The sequence below is a fragment of the Camelus ferus genome, chromosome 2 (assembly GCF_009834535.1).
Source record: "Camelus ferus isolate YT-003-E chromosome 2, BCGSAC_Cfer_1.0, whole genome shotgun sequence".
NCBI lineage: Eukaryota > Metazoa > Chordata > Mammalia > Artiodactyla > Camelidae > Camelus > Camelus ferus.
In genome coordinates, this window is record NC_045697.1 from 62,499,927 (window position 1) to 62,522,144 (window position 22,218).

Genomic DNA, 22,218 nt, shown 5'->3' on the forward strand with positions numbered 1-22,218 from the left:
CTCAGAGTATGCAGTCTTCGGCATGCTCACAGTCATCTAGGGTGATTGTGATTCTAGCAGGGATCTCTTTGTCTCTCTCCTTAATATCTCTGTTAAGCTGTTTATATCCTTTGGTATCACACCCAGCTGTTAGCCTCCACTAATTTAGTGTTTCTTGCTCTATTTTTTTTTTTTTTGACAATATTCTAGGCATAAATTACTCCACACTCTGATCCAATTAAACTCAGTCTCTTTTGGAGGAAGTCTTTGTGGTTTGTTCCAAGTCCAGGGTGGTGATGAGGCTCTCCTTAGCAGTCTTTTTTTCTTGTTTATCTCTGGTAAACTTCCACTGGTCTACAGTTATACCTGTTGCTCTCATGGAATGACCAGGCTCCTCTTAATTGCTTATCACCAAAGTCTTCATTATTTCTGATGATGCACTTGGACTTGGACTTCCTCACACTCTATTCCAAATAAAGTCAATTCCTGTGGAGAGGGTTTCAGAACTCAGTTTTTATATTTTGTCTTTCCCTTGGGCAAATCTCTGCATCACTGTTCTGAAACTGGAAGCAGGGTCAATGGCTACTTCTCTTAGAGTAGCATGCCTGCTTTATGAGCAGGGTACTAACTAAGGATCTTCTTGGAATCCTACATGTCTCCACCCTACATGTTTTCTGGGACAAGGGCAATTAGGACCCCAGTATTCTCATCCTGCTGCATCTACGGTAGAACCTCTGACCTATATGTGGGAGCCATATAGCAGAAAGGGACACTTGACCACTTGTGTACACTTGCTTGCATTTAGCCTCTCTGACACAGAGCTGGAAATGATAAGAAATGTTGGTAGCCTGGCCCTCTTGGAGAGATAGTGTAGCCATGGACTGCAGATTGAGGGAGAGGAATTTCCATCTTGCCACAGTCATGCAAAGCGGAGCTTCCATTCTACTTTGGTGGGGAGATAGGTAGTGGGATCATGGCTTAAATGTCACACTCTGGCCAGTCTTAGCAATATTTAGTAGATGTTCTTAAGTGAATATTTCTTCATTTGTTATGTGCCCATAGGATAATTTAAAGAGATTTTAATGGTATTTTAAAAAGTAATTTTCAGTAGTTGTGGTTATTTTGCAGCAAAGAGGGTCTGCAGGGCTGCTCACCTCACCATTCTGGGTGTTGTCTCCTCACATGGTGTCCAACCAGTAATAGAAGTTAAAATGTGTTGAACAGTTAGTGTTACCAGAGAGCGGTCTAGGAATTTTATATATTTTAACTCATTGAACTTTCACCTCAAATTTATGAAGTAGTTACTATTCTGGTTCCTATTTTATAGACAAAGAATCTGAGGGACACAGAGTCTGAGTAGCTTACACAAGCTGATAAGTAGAGATCAAGATTTGAATCAAAGTAGTCTGGCTCCTAAGCCCCAGCTCTCAGCCCTTATGCTGTTTAACACCATTGCTCAAATAATTCAAACCCTCAATTCTGCTGACACCCTGCACATAATCGCACCAGACCCCCTTTATATTATAATCAAGTATTTGCTCCCACAGAAAGTCCTTCAAGTGACTTTTACCGCTCCTGACATACTCAGAAATTAAAACTTTAAAATATGTACAAATAGTCTTATTTCCTTCATTCCTTCTTATTTTTCTCAGCCCACCCAAAGGGTCACATGTGTGGTTTCGATTCCTTCTTTAGCATCTGTATCTGGGCCACCTTCCTCTTGAACTGGTAGAATTTCTTAATCACTTCCAATGATGGATAAATCTAATTTTAAATCTTTCATGTATCTTAAATCTAAGATTCTGCAGGGTTGACAGATTACCACACAACTCAGGAACAAATTTTTCCATGTAGCTTATTTCTTAAGCACTTCTTCCTTCAGAAAACAGCATTTTCAAAGCTGAAGTGATGTTCCCATGGTCTAAAAACATTTTAATAAAAACTCATTAAATGTTATGGACTGAATTGTGGCCACTCCCCACAAATTTATCCCCAATGTGACATAGCAATCCGTATTTTTTCTTATATTTCCTTATTCTCATCCCCTGCCTTCAAACAACTATCTGACTCTATGCTGCTTTGGCTGATGGGAGATATATCGCATGGTAGAAAATAGAATTTACATGCAAAAATGCAGGACATATACGTTGGATTTGGTTTTTTCTTTTTCTTTTTTCTTTTTTTTTTTTTTTGAGTATAAGCCCTCATGGATATTGTGGAAGGTCTTCTCTGAAGGTGTGGAGAGAGGGACATCGCAAAGAGAATCTTGGAGGAAAAAGAATCTTCCTCAGGAAAAGAGTAATTTTCTGAGACTGGGAGATGATGAAATCTCTGGGTTTCTTGAATGGCAGACATGCACGCCTTGCTTCTTTTCAGGACCCCCATGTAAGTGGTAGAGAGAGGAATGGCTGTACAGTTCCCAAAGGTTCATTTGCTCTACTCAGGGATGAGAGCAGTAGACCTGCCGAATTTGGGAGACAATGGTACAATGGGCATTTCCGTAGTAACTAATACAGATGCTTTACAATTGGATGGGTCTCTGGAATGCCTCACTAATGATCAAACCATGAGGGTCCTTAGGACAAGATGACTGAGGTTAAATTTCAGCCTGGCCAAGTGAGGGTTCAAATTTGAAAACAGATTGGTTTATTTTAAATAAGCATATTTGACTCTTTCTTATTGAGATTATAAGAGATTTCTCTGTACTCTATGGAGCTTTACTCATGCATGTAGCTGTCCCTATAGTTTGGCATTCCTAAATAATCCAGATTCAGACTTAGTAAGGACCCTCAGGTCTCATCAATATGAGGCTATCTTAATTCCCAAGAACTACTGTCAAATTCCTTGCAGTTCCAGACATCGCCACTAGAGGCCTCCCTAAAGAAGAAGCTTCACTCGTGGGGGTTCTTGGACTCTTAAGACCCTGATCAGGAAAGTATACACACTTTGGTCACATGAGGTAGAATAGTGGTGTCAATTGAGACTTAGGAAGAGTAAAAGATGAAAAAGAAGTAAAAAGGGGAGGGAGAGGATGAAGAAAATGAGAGGATGTGTATAAGAACCTATACGTGAACTTTGAATTTTAAACCCAGCACATCACAGACTATTTTAGCCCCATGATACCCAGGCCCTCTTGGTGTATTTGCCTTTGTTCCTGGTGCATCTTTGGGAAGAGCTGGGAGGAATTCTGAACACCCTCTGGGGTGGTAATACCAAAAAGTACTTGACCCTCTCCTTAGTAGTCCTGAGCGTATGCAGCCTGAAATCAGGCATGGCATTTTATTCAGAGATGCATTTGCAGCACCTAACACGTTTCTAGGCAGATAGTAAGTACCAAAAATGTGGAGTGAATGGAGGAGCCATTTCTTCAACTGGTGTCACAACAAGGGGACAAGATTAAGAGGCTGAATAATTTAAATGAGAGGTAGTAAGAAGTAACCCACTGTAGTTTTCTAAGGCACCAGGGAAACTACTTCAGTCTTAAGCCTTTTCTCCACATTTTCTTATAGACTTAGGCGGAGAGTGTGGGTCTCCTGGGTTCAAGCCCTGGTCTTGCCATGTCTGAATTTTGTGACTCTGTGCCCTCTGGACTTGAATTTCTTCTGTAATAAAGTATTAGTGATAACATTGTTTTAAAAAGCAGATAAAATAGTGCCTATGGAAATACATTAGAAACTAAAAAATATACAGTGCTAAGAGGACATTATCACAAATATCAGTGCTTCTTTCTCTACTGATGAACTAAAAGACCTAGTAAAACAAATATTTTTAGGAGAATCTAAACATTTGTATTGTGCTTACACACACACCACCACCACCACCATCCCTCTTCCTCCATGCGCACATCACTCACAATCACAAACACGTACCCCACCCCACCCCTCCTCCCCAACAAAACACACACATCACAGGTCTGAAAACATTAAATTTCTTTCCATATGGCTGGCAACATCTGGTGATTAGGAGTTAAATAAAATTAATGAGGCCTTCCATTTTTAGTAGTCATGTAGTCATCCCTTGGAAGCCATAGTTTTTTTTCACAGAAGATGTCTGTTTTCCAGTTCCTTTAAGCTCCAGGTTTTCCTGGCTGACCTGGCTTTGAAGTGTGCTCCCTTGCTGATAGAAAGTATTTGACTTCCTATAAAGAGCTAACCTTTCCTGTGCATCTCATTTAAGGCTCCCATCCACCCCTGCTGTGCTTGCTGGAAATCAGAGGACATTCTGCTTTGATTTCTTTATTTCTTCTTTGTCTATAATACCAAGTGTTCTACTTGTGTGTGTACATACTGTGTGTCACAAGCTTGTTCTATAGTGCATGCTAATGACTTTCTTAGCCATGGGCATTTTATTGTAGTAGCTTCATGTTTAAATTGAGAAATAATTTATACTTCACCATGCCCTGGCAACATCCATTGCTACTAAGATAGAAATAGTGTGGAATTGGACATTTTCTTGTGACATATTGCTAAATAAATTATAAACATTATCCTAGCAGATCTGACAGTGGTCCATCAGTGACAACATAAACGACCATTTGCAATATCAGGTGGCTTATGGTTCAGCATGAATATTTATTATAATTTAATATGAATACTTAATATCTACTATAAAAGGTTGTATATGTCATTACCAGTAAAATTAAAGGGGCTTTGGTGATTTTAACATTTAAAAGTCATAGAGTTTAATAGCCTCACTAGGATCTTCATATTCTAAGTGATTGATTTTAAAGCTCCATAGGTTTCAAGAGGTGACTAGCAAGCTCATTTCAATTGCATCAAACTACAAAGAAAATGAATCCTTCAACACCAGCTGGCTACTTATCAAAACAGATAGGAACTTTTTCATGCTGACTGTTTCAAACGAAATGAATACACAGTAAAAATTCTTCCTCTTAATACAGTAGTCAAAAATATGCTAATTATTTTTCTTTTTTAAAAAAAATTCTCCCTTCTCTGTTAAACCGCAAGTGTCATTTAACAATTACTAGCATCCAAGAAGATATCTTAACATTCTCTGACTTCTTTGCCCTGTTTCCTAGCTGAAGAAAGCCTCATGCCATGGTGATGCCCGGTGGGTGGGGGCAGTCTAAAATCCGACTTTCTGGCCTCTTTTCACCCGCCACTCCGCGCTTCCATTGTATCGGAAGAGGGGATAGATTTGGCAGTGTTACAAATCTCTTAGATCTTGGAATTTGACCAATTTTTAAGTGATTTGTATGTGTTCGTGGGTGACTCAATATAATAAAAATAATAACTACAACGTGTAAAACACTTTATAAAGGACTTTTCATGTTCAATACAGTCCTAGACCCTTATAACCAGTCTGTAAAGCAGATATCAATACTCTCATTTTCTGGGTGAGGAAATTGAAGCTCAGAGCAGTTTAATAAATTGTTTGCAGTCAGAGAGCAAGTAAATAGCTCTGGTGACGTAGGTGATATTCTTCCTACTGCCCCATTTTAACCTTGCAATCTGAGGTCACTGAAGTTTTTAGTGTTTGTAATTACCTTGGGAGACCTAGGTAGTTATGTTGACAAGAGTCCCTGTGTCCATGTAAAAAACGTGAAAACTAGCCTGAGCCTTTGCCTTATGTTCTGAATCCCTGAGTTAGGGCTGCTGTTCAGGGGTCATAGGAAGTCAAAGCACCTATGGAAGAGTGAGCGTTTGTTTATCCTGGCTTGGAGGAGAGTGCACTTTGAAGCTGCAGAAAAGACCTAAAGGAACTGCAAAGATATGATGCTCTGTCATTGTCCAAATTTGCTTTCTGAAATGGTAAAGACTGAACACACTAGTTAAAAGAGCTGTAAATTACAAATGGCAACTGAGCCTTTTAGAAATAACACTGTTAGGCAAAGAAAGGTCTAGAGAGACAGGGTGAGTATTAAGAGTATTAAGACTTCCATCTTGTGGCAAGGATGGAGGTAGAAAAATAAATGCTCAGACCTTTAAAGTGAAAACAATTATTCTGCATCTACATTATTGTCCACTGGGTTTGACCGCTAGAAGTTCTGGATTAGGTTATGAGCCAAGAAGGAGATAGCTTGGGAGATGGTGTATTCATAATCTACTGCGAGTTACTACAAAATTTAGAGGCTTAAAATAACAATGTTTATTATTTCAAAGTTTCTGTGGGTCAAGAATTCTGGTGCAGCTTAGCTGAGTGGTTCTGGTTCAGGGTCTCTAATGAGGCTGTAGTCAAGGTGTTGGCGGAGCTGCTGTCATCTCAGTGCTGACAGGGGAGGGAGGATCTCCCAAGATGGCTTGCTCAAGTGGCTGTTGGCTGGAGTTCCTTACCATGTGGGGTTTTCAAAGGTCTGCCTCAGTGTTTTCATGACACGCAGCTGGCTTCCCCCAGAACGAGTAATCTAAGAGAGGGCCAGGCAAAAGGTGCAATGCCTTTTATGACCTAATCTGGGAAATCAGACACTGTCACTCCCACCACATTCTAGTTGTTAGAAGTCAGTCACTAAGCCTGCCCCACACTCACAGGGAGAGGAATTTGGCTCCTTTTGAAAGAAGGACTGAAAAAGGATTTGTGGATATATTTGAAAACCATCACAGATGGGTTAGACTCATGTGTGTGTGTGTGTGTGTGTGTGAGTGATTTAATGCTTAGAATTAAAAAAAGGGATCTGAGACAGCACCATAAACCAAACTCTCATTTGACAGAAAAGAAAACAGAGTGAGTCTCAGTGGTTTCACCAAAACTCATGATTGTTATGGCAGACACAAGGCAAGACCCCTATTTGTCTGGATCCCAAACTCCTGCTTTTTTCATTTCCAAATACATGAGCTTAAAAAAATATTTTAATCTATTCTTCCTATGTGTTCGGAATAGAGTAAAAGTTTGCTAAGTTAGTTTTAAGACCTAGGAAACTTAATGACAAATCTCCATGATCAGACAGCAAGTCTGATGCAGCCAGAACGAGGAGCAACAATACATCCTTTTTTCCCCGTTTCACAAACAGAAGAGGCATCCAAGGAAGCTGACCACACAACACGTCGTGCTAAGATAGCAACCCCAAATCTTGCCTCCTCTGTTGAAGCATTTCCTGACTTCACTTCCCCAAGAAGTAAAACCAATGGTCCTTTCCTCTGTGTTCTTACTGTACATTCTTTTGTTTCAGAAGCCCAAAAACTTCATATCACCTCTCTCTGTCTCCTTCTTCCACCTTCTAGAACCTGGGCTGTATCCACTCATTCTGTATTCCCAGCACCTCACACAAAATGATTGGTTCATAGCAGGCACAATGTTGACATAGAATAACAATGATAACATTGTCTTATGAAATTACTCAGTGCATTTCTCATTTAAAAACATAGTTGACGTTAATCTAGCACTTAAAAAGAAGCAAGTTTTATTTGTTTGTTGTAGGACTATCTACTGTGTAATCAAAGGTTCCACAACTTCCTAGCCAGACTACACATTTTTTAAAAGTATTTAGTTAGATATAATTGACATAGAATGGGTAGCTTAATGTATACAATATAATGATCTGATACGTTTATATTGCAATATGATTGCCATTGTAGCATTATCCAACACTCTGTTGTGTCACAATTATCATAATTATTTTTTCCTAATGGCCGGAAAAGTTAAGATCTATCTCTTAGCAAGTTTAGTGTATATAATACAGTTTTGTTGTCTATCAGACTATCTACATATATTTTTTGAAGTATTTGGGACAAATTCTCATATAGAAGTTAAATGATAGTTTTTTTTTGTTGTTGTTGTTAATTGGCTTCTCTGTTTGTGGCACCTCTGGTCCAGTTGAAAGTGACATAGATGGCAGGTACATGACAACATCTTCCTAAGTTCTGTTGTATAATTGTGAAACACAAAGCTTGTGCTACAGAAGAATATGGCATTACTCTTGACCACCACTAGGTGTCCTCTGTCAGTTATTCTAGGCTATTTACAGTACATTTTTGCTTGACTTGTATCCTTTTAAAAATTTCTGTACGATTTCACAAGCCAGATGTATTTTAATTATTTTTCTTAATAATCATCCTTAGAAAAGGATGATGAAGGCACAGTTGAAACTTGTGAGCCAGTCTGAATTCAGTGAAAAGTTATATTAAGATGGTGAGAAATGTTAAAAACTCTGAAGTTTTGTGAATTATTAAAACTTCTTTTTAGTGACATAGCTTTTCTAGAAATCTCCCCAAATTACTTTTGCTTTCTTCCCCTATAGTCAGTCTCTTTCCTCTTTGTATTTATATATGTCTTTATCTATAGAGATGGAGGGGGAAAAGGTCATTTCCATTTAAACTGAACTGTATCTATTTCATGTTCTTGGCTTTGAAAATTGTCTTTCATGCTGTGTGTTTTTTCCAGAAATAGAAATAATTGGATACTGCTGTAAGTTAAAATAAAAGTACTTCTAAGTATTTTATAAGAGCAAAGGATGATAAATTGTAGTAAGAGCTGGCCAATCATGGGCAAGTGATGCTCAGTAAGCACCTCAAAGTTAGAAGTTTTCCACATTTTGCTGAGGACAATTTTAATTCATAGGTTTGGGATAGGATGCCCCTCTTTTTTAGAGTCTCACTTAAATATTTATGGTAACTTCATAATCTCATGGACTCTCTTTGGCTTCACTTATTTTATTTATTATTATTCAAGTATTTATTTTATGCTATTTGTTCAAATTTCAGCCCTGGAGTGTAATATAAAGATTTTGATTTTTATTAAATCCAGAACTTCTTCAGCTTTTTTTTTTTTTTTTTTTTTTTTTTACTGTTTTTTCACACCTTACATATTTAGGATATGCTCTCCTAGAATATGGTCTTCCCACCTGAAGGGAAACATCTTTCAAATTCTCCATTTTTAACCTCTAATTCACTAGTTTTCTAATGCCAGAAATGCATTACATTAAATCATGAACAGCTTACAGAGAAGAGTTTAAGCATAGAATTGTATTTGTCATTTCCCCTAAACGTTAATGAATTTAGTAGGTTATTTCTAATAATGTTTGGATTATACAGACATCAGGGACTTAAAAGCATGAATTTATAAAGAATAAAGAAGTTGGTGCAGAATGGCTCCAAAGATGTATTTCATGTGTATGACTGGTCAAATAGAGCCATTTATTTAGTAGGTGAAGACTATTAAAGAGCTGCTAGTTAGAGAGCATAATACTCAGATTATTGTAGAGTAACAAAGATTTGCAAATTACTAAGGAAATTATCTAGCTAAGGTAATACATTAAAAGAAAAATGAAGAAGAAAAATTGCCATGAAGTGATGGATCAAGAAGAGCAAATGAAGTACTGAATGGTCCCCATCCCTACTTCCAACAACTCAAAAACACTTTTGGAGGATTCAGACAGTCATAAGAAGCCACAGTAGCTAGGGAAATGAGACAAAGTAGACAGAGAGAAAAGGGTGTTATGAGGAAGAGATTGAGAGAAGTAGACAGAGACACACACACGTAGAGAGAGAGTGATGATCCATTATAAAAACTCAGGACACCTTAGACGACAGTCAAGGGAAGGATTGCAAGGAGGTATTGGCAGTCATCTTTTTGTAAATGGTCTACACCTTCCTCAGGCAAAGACCTTACAAGTTTGGGAGGTGAAAGGGACTGATGCTGAAAGGAACAAAGACCATTCATTTTTAAGAAGCTAATGAGATTTTTGGTGGAAATTCTGGGGGACTAAGTTTGTTGCCCAGTAGTGCCTTTGCATTGGGTGTGGATTTTGATTCTGAAAAGCTAAGGAGAGAAGTTTCCAAAAGAGAAACATTAGGAAGATTAACAGCAGGTCTTACTTCTAAGACGTTGAGTTCAGATTTTAGGCATCGAACAAAAGGATGAGGAAAATGTTAGGATGTAAAGCCCTTTTTTATGATTACAAATATGTATTTTCTGGAATATCCACTGTAGCCAGATAGTCAGAGGTGACCTTCAATGGTGTGGGGCAGTATGAAAGCCAAAAAAAAAAAAAGGAAGATCCACCAGAGAACATTTTCTGTCCAACCTGCTTTGAACACTTTTTGAATTAGGGGACACAGGAAGGAGAAGAGAAGGTTGATCTGTATATGCTATGACCCCAAATGGATCATCTGATCCAAATTCCAGTATTTACAAAGAAGATATGAGTTCACCCAACCAGCTTTTGAAATAAATAACCATATGTGTAAATCATTAAGTAGAATTCACAGAATTTCCAAGGTGAAAAGGAAATAAGAGAACATCTGATTCAACTTCTGTCTCCAAATGAAGTCCTTTTACTGATGATGAAAACCATGTATCCATTTGAACATTTCCTTTCTGCATGAACTCCTTTCTGTCCCAAACTATTTTGGGGTAACTCTTATTGTGAAAAGGCTCAGCCTTGGATTCTGCTACCCTTTACAACTTCCATCTGCCCTGGCTCTCCTCTGGATGCCGTTTCCATTTAAGTATGTATGTCCATACAGAATGCCGTTCCTAAGTGTTCTCCTTCCCACACTAAGCACTCTCAAATCTTGCATCTGGTGCCTAAATAGTTTCATCCCCAGACTCTTCCCCATCTCTGGGTGCTTCATACTCACTTAGTTGAACGTGGACAATGTCCATGTCAATAAAAATGAAAAAGAAGAGACTGCTGTCTAGTTGGTAGACAGCATTAAAGAGTGAAATAATGATATTTATTATGACAAAATTGGTCTAGACATTCAAAGTGATAACTGGATGGTAAATTATCAGGTAAAATTACAGTTAGTATAGGTAGCAAGCCACCTTAGAGATAATAAAGCCAGAATTAGGAAGATCGATCTGACAGATTTGCAGCTAGACTCAGGGGTTCAAGAAGACATGGAGAGGGCAACAAATATGTACTGTATCAGACACCCAGAGCGAGAAGAGTGGGTGACCCAGGACACATGGTAAGGCCACCAGCAAATCAGTTTATGTTCACTGATTACTTTAAAAAATGGCATGGAAACAATAAAATGGTGCAGAATAGATATGGAAAAACCATTCTAACAATCATGGATGCTCCTTTTCCAGTAAATTTTATATTATATAAATTATGCATGTGCATTTTAAAATCTCAAAAGTCAAAAAACTCTATGGAAATAGTAAAACTTACCTGAAATCACCCTACCAGGAGAAAACTGTATTTACCACTTGGTGATTATTTCTTTTAGCACATCCCTTTTTGCACACACATGTGCATATGTTGTATTACTCATCTGGGTCACGTCAAATACACTATTTTCTATGAACACTTTAACTTTTCAAGCTTTTTTTTCCTAAATAGCTCTCTTCCTTTCCTCTTCTGTTCTTTTGTCCCACCAATAGGTGATCTATGTTACAAACCTCGTGTGTTACTTTCCATATATATTATCATGCTGAAAATCATATATATATATATAAGGATTTATTCAGTCATTGTTTTATGAACGTGGAATTATATACATGTTCCTGCAACTTAATGTTTTTCTTTAAACCCCTCTGGTTCGTTAAGTGGAGCTCAAATGCATTCTTTTTTATGGTTGTCTAATACCCCATGGTAGAAATGTATTAGTCTTTTTATTCTCCTGCTGAATGGCATTCTCTTTGTTTCAGCCTTTTGCCGTGATAAATGCGGAATAATCATCCTTGTATATTTAGCCTTACTCACTGATACTTTTATTGCTATGGGGTAATTTCCCAGGAGTGGGATTGCTAGGCCTATAGCCATGTACACTTTAAATTTTTAATAGACACTGCCAGCTGTCTTTCCAAAAAGCTGTTGCAACAGTTCACATTTCCATCTTTTTTTCTTACATCCCTGCCAGTAGTGGGTGTTATTACTGTTTCATTTCTAACAGGGATAGCGGTTATTATTATAATCTGCATTTTTTTTCGACTACTAGTAACTACCTACTCATACCTTTGGTCATTTTTTATTATATGCCTGATTATTAGGATTTAAATAAAAACAATTTAATACATAGTCTGCATCATCAGGAATAAACACAGTATGTGGAGGAAGATGAAACTGGTAAACACGCTGTGATAACAAGCCTTCCACCAACCTCTGTGATACTGCTGATTCTGAGGCAGTTAGAGCCTGCCAAGGTCTGTCAGCGCCCCGGAAGCACAGGTGGATGGCCTGATGGGAATCTGGCCACTGGTAGAAAGCTGATGTTCAAATAGTTTCTGTTTTATGGGATATACATAATTTTTAAAAACAAATAAGTGGTTGGGTTAAAGGATTTAAAGATAGAAGGAAGCAATGGTGTAGGTGGTAGAATGTGGCTGGACTCACCATGCCAACACACAGTGCCCACATCCTGGGAGGGAATGTGCAAAATGGGGAGTCACTGAACATTCCAGGGACCTGGTTGGCATGACGGGCCACATGCAAAAGCAAAGGCAAGAGAAAGCAGACATTTCGATGCACATTGTGCACATCTGTTGTAGAGGTGCCTTTTGAAGGCCCTGCTGCTTCTTATGCCTAATTCTGCTTCAAAGCCAACACTCCTCAGGGTCACTTCAGCAGCACAAGACCTGGGATGACCCTCTGGCCTCCCAACTCCAAGAGAGGTGTGCTTCACATTACCGGGCAGATGGCTATTTGCAAAATAACTAGGTGTTGCTTCAGGCCAAATGTATTAGGCTAGGTTATTCTTTATTCTGAACCTCTTATCCATTCACAAGTTCACTTTCAATTCCTATGCATTAATCCAGTCATGCATTTTTGATTCAATCCAAAGGTGAATTGTTCAAAATCAGTTGGATCATCTGGCTTCCACAGTGGTGATGAAATTGTCTTTCCTGCCACTGATGAGAGCATTCAGGGTTCCTTGAGCTTCAATAATTCAAATATATCTAAAGATGCTGATTTTACAGTCCATATGGTAGAATTTTAGGAAGGGAAGTAAAAATAAAGCAACTGTGAGAATAAATTGAATGGATTATTAAAAAAACAAAAACAAAACAAAACAGAAAAACCCCTTACTTAACAGGTTTTGACTGAAGTTTGAAAACATGCCTTCACACACAGATCCCCTGGTAAAGGGTAGGAAATAAAGGAGTAAGGCATTTAAGAAAATTTGCTGATCAGTCATTGGTTGCCCATAAGTTACACTGATACAAGAGTGCCCCCCTAGGAAGGCAGTGTAAGATTATAACTTTATTATAACAAATGGAGGCAAATTAGAGCCAGCCGAAGGAATAGATGCAAAGGGCAGACTCTGGAACTGGGAGTTCCAAACTTCAAGCCGCCATGTCCTCAGGGACACATTACTGTTCTGGCATGGCTAACGTGAACCGGGGAAGCTCACCTCACTCTGGTGTCCAGAGATTTTATTGAAGCTTCATTACTGAGGCTGTACTGACTGAATCATGGCCCCAGAGGTTGAACTGGTTCTCCAGTCCCCTTCCTGTGGAAGGTCAGCTGATGTCACTTGGCTCGAAGTTCCAGCCTTCTAATCACATGGTTGTGGTTGTCTTTCTGGCATGGCCATCCCTGTCCTAGGACTGCTGATGTGGCTCTGCCCACACTGAGCCATCTTAATAGCATAAACTATCAGATGTGGTCCAGGGGCCCCACCGTGAATGTCCTAGGCACCCCTATCACTTGGGAATTTCCAAGGATTTTAGAGGTTATCTCCCAGGCGTGAGAGGAGCAGGGTGGGGGTGGGGGGAGAACTCAAAAAGCCAGACTTCTCTTTAGGTAAGATTAGTTTTCACTACACAGATGTTTCTATTATTTTAAGGGGCTGCATGTTCATATTGCAATGATGCTGCTTTTGTGAAATGTAACTAAAAGGAGTTAAGAAATCCACGTCCAGGGAAAGAACTAGCCCAGTGAAAGGATTTGAAAGGTGACTGGAAGAATGGATAGTTGCTGATGATCACATACTCTTGACTGAGTTCACTCCTCAGTACACCTGTTACCTGAGAGAGATGGGCATATTTTGAACCTGGGTTTGTACAAAATCAAAGTCCAATTTCTTTCCATAACTCATGTGGTGATACTTTACATTTTTCTACAGAAACAAAGTTATAGTTTCAGTTTGAAGACTTAAAAAAATTCTGTGTGCTTAATTTTTTCTTATCCAGGATTGGGGATTTTTACCAGTTTATTCAAAATGTTTCATTGTGTAAATTCATTATAGGATGACGTTACTGTGAAAACTTTATAAATAATTTGTAGGACTTTCTCGTACTGAAAATTAAACTAATGAGAAAAGCTGGATTAACAATAAACTTCAATATAAACTTCATTAAAAGCTATTTTACTAAAATAAATTTTAAAAGGAGAATTGTATCAAAACTGCAAAAGGGGTGTAACACAGCTTACGTCACTCTGCATAGCCTGAATATCTACATTATAGCATACAAAAAATTGACTAGGTCAGAAAGCCAATTTGCAAAACAGTGCTAATAATACAAGTTAGTAAACTTGTTTTATCATATAAGAAGATGGTGGTAGATTGCTCCCACATGAAAAGTATACATGGTCTTCGTGTGAGTACAGAGAGCTGAGATAGAGAAAGATTGCTTTCATATTTTGTTTTAGGAAAACTTGTGAGACATTAATTTTCATTTATGTTGTAATAATCTGAATGATTTTTAATTAATCACTTTAATATGCAATTATTAAACATCATGCTTTCTCCCTTAGACAAGATTTTGATCTTTCAAAGTAAAAGTTGTTAAAAGTACGAATTTCATGTTACAAAGGAAATTGGATTGGAATTCTCAACAAGTCTTTCACTACTTGCCTAAGAAGAGGATATTAAGTGGTGAAGCTGTATCTTTAACTGGTTCAGGAAACTGATTATTTTAAAGAATACTCTGAGGTTATTTTAATCTTCCACCTTACTGCACCGCTTCACCTGCTCCTTCCTTTTCTGTTCTCATCTCCTCTATCCTAATCTTCCACGTTGGCTTCAAGTCCAGTGACTTCTTTCTATCCAGGTTTACCCTCTTCTGAATGTCCCTGTGTAAGAGTTGACATTCTCAGGACACTTCCCCTCTATGCTCCTTCCTGCTTAAGGTATTTATCTCATCTCATTGGTGCAAATGGATTAAATTACTTACCTTTTCCAGGTACCATGCTTGAATTTTAAGAAGGACTTACTCTCTGAAAATAGTGAGCCAGACCTAAATGCTGGAAGCTTCAAATACTGGAGGATTCTTTTTTTTAAATTTCAGGTGTACAGAAAAGTGATTTAATTATACATATACATACCTATATGCTTTCTTTTCAGATTCTTTTCCATTTTATGTTATTATAAGAAATTGAATATAATTCCCTGTGCTATACAGTAGGTCCTTAGAGCAGAATTCTCAGCTGGAACAGAAACATTTTTCCTACTTGGAACCTGCTTGATTTCCTGTTCATCTGAGCAGATTTGTGAGGCAGAAGAGGCAAAGTTTAAAAGGTTGGGCATCGCCTGAGTTTATAGATCCATCACATATTAGTTATGTGACCTAATGAAAGTTAGTTAAGCTTAACAAGATTACTGACCTCATAGGTTTGTGGTAAGGATGAAATGAGATAATGTATGTTAGGTACTTCTCCTGGTGTCTCCCTCATGGTAAATGCTCAAGATGTGTAAGATGCTGTTATTGTTATTATTATTGTTAATGTATCACCTTGAAGCACTTGGGAGTACTAATGAATGGAGCAGAATTCATTCTCACTTTCAAAGTTCAAAAAATACCTTTGTTGATCTGGTTCAAACAGCAAAGGTTAAATAATTACTGGATGGGTGCCACCTAAAGAAACACATCATTTGTGTTTCCCAGTCTGGTAGCCAATGCTTTTGGCAGTGGTTTTTTCTTATTAGCTTCAGCAAATTATTAGCTGCAGCAAATTATGGTCCGTGTAATAGGACGGGGCAGACTGCTGATTTGGATGCTTGGAGCATGGTTGCCAGCATGAAGGGAGTAATGCTGTTTTCTATGCAATGAAAGGTAAAATTAGCTTTTGTATTGGAGCTTGCATTAAAAAGAACTGTACAGCTGTTCACCCCGCCTTTTATTCCTGGCATATGTTAAATGGGTGGTTAAATATCTGTTTCTAGTCCCCATGCGATTTTTAATGTCTATTCTTTGCCCAGTTCAAATCGATGTAAGAGTCATACATTTCTCTTACAATGTAAACAGTGATGAATTATTTTCAGGTAAATGTATGTTCTGTGATGGCATAGATACAGTAAGTGCAAATACCATGAACTGTTTTAGTGCTGTGTATTCACTCTATTCCTAATCTCATGGTGAAATGGCTAACTACAGCCCCAGCCTTGTGGCTTCCCTTTACTGAATCAATGTATAATATTGCTGGGAAGGCACTTAGACAGTAAGTTTTTTTCCCCCATTTAATTCCCCTGTACATTTGATAATGGCTGCTTTGAAAAACTGGCTTAGAGATATACTAGGAAAGAGAAAACATGTCAGAAAACGTTCACAGTTTCTGCCACGGCATTTATCATTAAAACGAGTACAAATGAGGAGCTTTCCAATTGGATATAAGGTACTTGAGTCGCTTTGTAGCCCTGTTGCCCAAGAGTGTTACCTTGTTCATAGTGAGCTCAGTGAAGAAATACCTGTTGCTGATGAAGATGCCTTACCCTTCAATAGCTATTTTCAAGCTGGTTGATTGATTTGCTCTGACACTGATGAAAGTCCTTAGCAACAGCCCAGAACATGGTGTGACTTCCTCTTGGGAGCTGTGGTGATTAGGAACAGCAGCTCTCTTCAGATCCATTGTTAAATATTTCATCCATTTTCAGAAATCAGACTAAAACTCAGTTCACTGCTCTTCAAGTAGTGAAGACTCTTACCAAGCCTTCAGGGATGCCAAACCGCTGCTGTTGGGACCACAGCATCCCAAAGGGGTGCTAATACGTAGCATGCTAAGTTATCCCATGGCAGGGGTGGGGATACTTACTTCTTCCTTAAATAAGAAGAATGTAAACGGAGGAGAAAATGTGAGTAAATCCATACAAGTCAAATGTTCTCTCTGAAAGAATAGTCCTAATATTACTCAGAATGCCCCCACATATTAATGAAACACATACAAGATGAATGTTTTGGCATCACTGATAAATGGTTTAGTTGTGAAAAGCCTAATTGTAGCAACCTAGTGGAATATATTTACAATACCAGGTAGATAAAGCCATTGAGATTTATGTCAGATAATCTCAGCCTTATTCAGCAGAAGGAAAACTTGTAACTCTTCTGGGTGATGCTGGTTCCATTTGCGTACTCAGCAGACATGACTTGTGTTTTTTCTTTTCTTTTTTTTAAATAAAAAAAAATGCCTCGATATCCTGACTCTTTCCCGAAATTTTACACTTACCTTTCCCTGAATTGACTCCTTGGGCTTAGAACCCAAGCAATGATCCCATTTTGTGACAAATCCCATGCATGCATTTCATTACCATACTCTGTTCTCCCCACTATCACGTTATGAATTAGGAAGTAAAATGTAGGTGTCTAATTTTCTTTTCAAGGGTAGAAAGGATTGAAATTGTTTTTTGTTTGAAGAATTGTGCAGGTTAATTTTGGCTATAAGGAGAGATTAGTAAAGATACAGTAAAATTTTGAAGATACAATGAAACTACCTCCATAATCCTATTTGTCTGTGTCTTGCTTTTTGAAGGAATTTCTTCAGTGAAATTCCATTCGTCTTTGCCAAAGTGTGGTCCTCCTGCAGAGAACTTGTACTGACTACCTAATTATTCATTTACTCTCCTAATAGCTCTCTTCTTTTTGCTGAGTTGAGGCAGTTCTTTCAGGCTGAACAGCATTTAAAAAAATACATTATTTAATTTTATTTGCTTGTAACTTTGGGTTTATGTAATATTTCTTATGAACAAAAGCATCACACTGAAAAGGATATGAACCATTTAATGAGGATCCTTGAGCTGTAGCTAAACTTCTCCCCAGTCCACGCTTTGCTCACTCCTGCTCTCCTTTGCTCTCTTCAGGGACTTCTGCCTGGGCTGTCACTAAACTATTGGCTTTCATTACTTAAAGGGTCAAAGAGATGCCTCTTCTCATCATTGCCAGAAAAGCTTCTGTTCTGTGCTTGAAGCTTTCATTTCTTTGAAGCCTCTGTGTACTGTTTCCACTTGACCAACACCACAGGGAGTTCAATTATCAAAGAATCACTCCCTTCTGAGAATTCTTAAAGAAAAACACTCCCATTCTGAGATAAAATAACAGAGGCAATAAGTTTCCCATTCACCCCATAGGATACTAAACAACGTGAAATTGAATTCTCTGCAGTGCAAGGTTTGAAGTGGATTTTTTCAGCTACAGAATGGACAGGGCACATCCACATAATGTCCATGGAGGCAATTTTCCTAATCCACTCTTGTGTCGTCTTTGGACCCTTTTGAATGCCAGAATGCCTTCTCTCTCTGCCAGGGATATTCCTGAGCTCTTCCCTCTGGTTCATCGTCAATACACTTTAATGCTTCCTGTCAAGAGGGTTAATGTCTTATTAAAAGAGTCTGGGGGAAGGGTGCGTCTTGTGATGCACCATACCATTTGTTAAAATCAACATTTATTGAAACAAATGTGCATGAAATGGTGCTGAGGATTTTATTTTGCTAATACAGAGATTTATATTCCAACAGAATTTTGAATAACCACAAAGAAGAGAAAGACTGATTTGTGCAAGGTTCATTATATATCAGGTGATTGCTGTCTCATTTAATCATCACTGCAGTTCTGGAAGATAGATGTTTGCGATTCACCCTTTACAGAGGAGAAAGGCATTCCAGGGCACTACAGACCTTGCCTGATGTCACACATGAGGAAAGAGTCAGTGTATGAACCTAGGTTTCCTGGATTCCTTGTTCTGTGCTCATTTCAGAGACTCTTCACTTATGTGAACATCGTTTCAGGGTAGAAAGAGCAATCTGTCTCATAAAATGTAAACATTAGGAAACCAGATTCTTGGTTACAGTCTGCAAATCTGAAAACACCAAATCTAGAGGTGAGAAGACTGTGTTCATTCTTTTGTAAAGAATAGAATAAAAGTTGAGGACACAGACCAAAGAGTAAAGTTGATTTTGTTCTCAGGATATTTCAGTGGAGACTGGGCTAAATTATGAATGAGAATCAGCTCTTTGTTTTTTGGGTTTGTTTTTTTTTTTTCAGGAAACATGAGCATCTATTTTAATGTTCCAGTATAGTGGTTAAAGTGAGAGTACACACACACACACACACACACACACACACTCTAGAGGAACACCTCACATAGAGTGCTGAATTCTAGTATCTCCAAACTCCCACCCACAGGGAAAGGTAATTATGAATGTGAAGTATAAGGGAAGTATAAAGGATGACTATCTGGATTGTGTCCTGGTGCTATCACTTACTAGAAGACTGACTTTGGGAGAGTCATGCAGGCATCTTAGCCTGGTTTTTCCTCTTAGAGTAAGTGGAAATAATATCTAACTCATAGAAAATATATGTGCATCAGATTGAATGCATGGATTTTCCAGCAACAGAAATCCCAACTCAAAAAGGGACTTTCATCCTCGTGGAACTGAATATTCCAAGAGCAGTTCTGGCTTGAGATCTGACTTCATCCAGGACTCAAATAAGGTTATCAGGATTCATCTCGAGGATCTGGTTTCTTTTTATCTTGGGGTCTCTGGCAAATACTGACTACAGCAGTTTCCAGCTCCAAATCCTTATGTCCAGTAAAGAACATGTGAATTTATGCCCCAGAATTCCCAGAATAGGTACTAAGGCTTATTCTTATTGAACTGGCTTACATTACATGCTCATCTTGAAATCACTTACTGTGGCCAGTTGATGAGATACTCGGAGTGGCTTCAGCCATTAAATTTTTAAGAGAGGACTGGAATGAAGATAGACATTTTGGAATTGTTAGCATGTAGAGGATATGTAAATTTGTAGGATTAGATAAGACTGCTAAGGGAGTGTAGACAGAGGAGAGAGAAGGGTCAGGGTTGAGCAAAATAGCACTTTAATACTGAGATAGAGAAAAACAAAAAGGATACCAAGAAGGAGCAATAAAATGAGGTAGGATAAAAATCAAGAGCATGTGTTATCCTGAAAGCCAAGTTAATAATTTTTTTTTCCTGGAAAGAGAATGGTTAACTGAGTTAACTATTACTGATAGATAAAGCAAGAGTAGGACCAGTAACTGAGAGGCAAGGAGGAGGTCGTTGATGACGTGGATAACAGTGATTTGAGTGAAGTAGTGGGAGCAAAAGCCTGACTGGAGTGGGTTTATAAGAAAAGGAAAGTGAGAAATTGGGGAAAGGAAGAAGAGACAAATCTTTTAAGGGATTTTGCTGCAAAAAGGGGCAAAGAAATTAGAGTAATAGCTGGCAAAGACAGTGGACTCGTGGTAAATATTTTTCTAAGATGAGAGAGATAAATCTGTATTTGAATGATGATAAGAATTATTTGGAAAGAATGAAAAAGTTCATAATGAAGGAGAGAGGGGAGAATTGCTGAAGTGATGTCCCAAAGGAGGTGAGAAGAGATGGGTTCCTGTGGAGGGACTGGCTTTGGACAGGAAGGAGTAACTGGATAGAAGAAAGGAAGGTGGCAGGTGCTGATGCTGGTAGTTGGTTAGATGCAGTAGTGGGCATTTGTGAAAGTCTCCCTCTGACTATTTCAGCTTCTTGGAGAAGTAAGAAGACAGAAGATAAGCTGAGAAGGAGAATTGAGGAGGAGACATTGGGAGCTTGAAGAGAGGGGAGAAAAAGTAAAACTGTTTTTTGTTTTGTTTTTAGGACATTCAGAAGAACATGGAAGGATGAAGAATATGACTCCTGAGCAACATTTGAAGTTCCCACTGGCAGCCATTTTTATGAATTTAAATTGAGACCAGTTGGCTTAATTGTAAGTTTATCCGCAGTCACATCTAACTTCTCAAGTACAGGACTGGAGTTGATAGAGTTAGAGTTAGCCAGGGTTGTGGTATTAGCCCTATAGGTGAGTGGAAAAGAGGTAAGAAAATCAAGGGAGGATGAGGATCAAGGACTTGATGCCACTTTCTTGGCTTACATAACCATCTTCTCTTAATAAAGTTACTGCAGCTATCTCCTAGATGACATATTTGCCTGAATCCTGCTCCTCTCAAATCCCTTCTCTGCACTACAAGGGGAGTGATTTTTCTGAAGAACAAATTTGAGGGCTCTCTCTTACTAAAAATCGTTTAATGGATGTCTGCTGACCTCAGGGTAAAGTCCAAAGTTCTCAGTGTGATTTCTCTGGACCTGTATAATCTGATCTGGCATTGCTTATTAAGTTCTATATCTTTTTCATTCCTCCTTTACTCTTGAATTCAACCAGAAGGAAAGAAGTTTGGTTCCATGCTCTTTCCAGCCTCTGGATCAATCTTCTTTCATTTCCACACTCTTCTCCTGGCTAGCTCCCTTTCATCCTTCAGGACTCGGTGACAACACTGATTCACCCCCGGCATCTTCTCTGCAATCCCAAGGCTGATGGTGGACCTCCACTCTTATCTGTTTTCACTCATAAGACTTCTTTTGAAGAATGTTTTTGCTCTATTTAAAAATGGGGGGGGGGGGGAGCCTAAGAATACTAGTAATCTAGATTTTAGGTTAACCTTTTCATTTTGTATTACAGAGTACATGGCTCTACACCTAGACCTCTGACAGTCAGGACCTCATAGCTGCCTCAAAGAACTTTTAATCTCCAGATTTGGGGGATGGGAGGAGACAGATACCAGCAGATAATTAAATCATGCAGGAGGTGCAATATTGGAGGTATGCATAATGTATATATTATAATTCTAGTTTATTGCCTATTCTTTTCATGTGTATTTGATCAAACTGCAACATAAACTCTTTGCACACAAAGTGCTTATTTGGTTTCCTTTGTATCTTCCTGCATTTCTACCTAATGTCTAGCACAGGATTTACCTCATACAAGGACCTTAGTAAAACATACTGATAGAATGAGGTACTGCTTTCTATTAAAATCTAATGTAAAACAGTGAGTGTGTGACTATACTAAAGAAAAATAAAGCACTTTCAGAATAAGAATGACTCTAACCATATTAGAAATTATAAAAACTAACATGGAAGGAAATAAGGAAATTCTTAGACTTGGTGGGGAAATTAAAAAATATTAATAATACCTAACACTGAACCATGTGCTCTAAAAGTACTTTATATCACCTAATTTAATAGTCACAATAATCTGATTCTGTCATTATTGTTATCATTACCATTTTGCAGATAAGGATGCTAAAGTACAGAGACTTTACAGAAATTCAGTATCACATAGCCC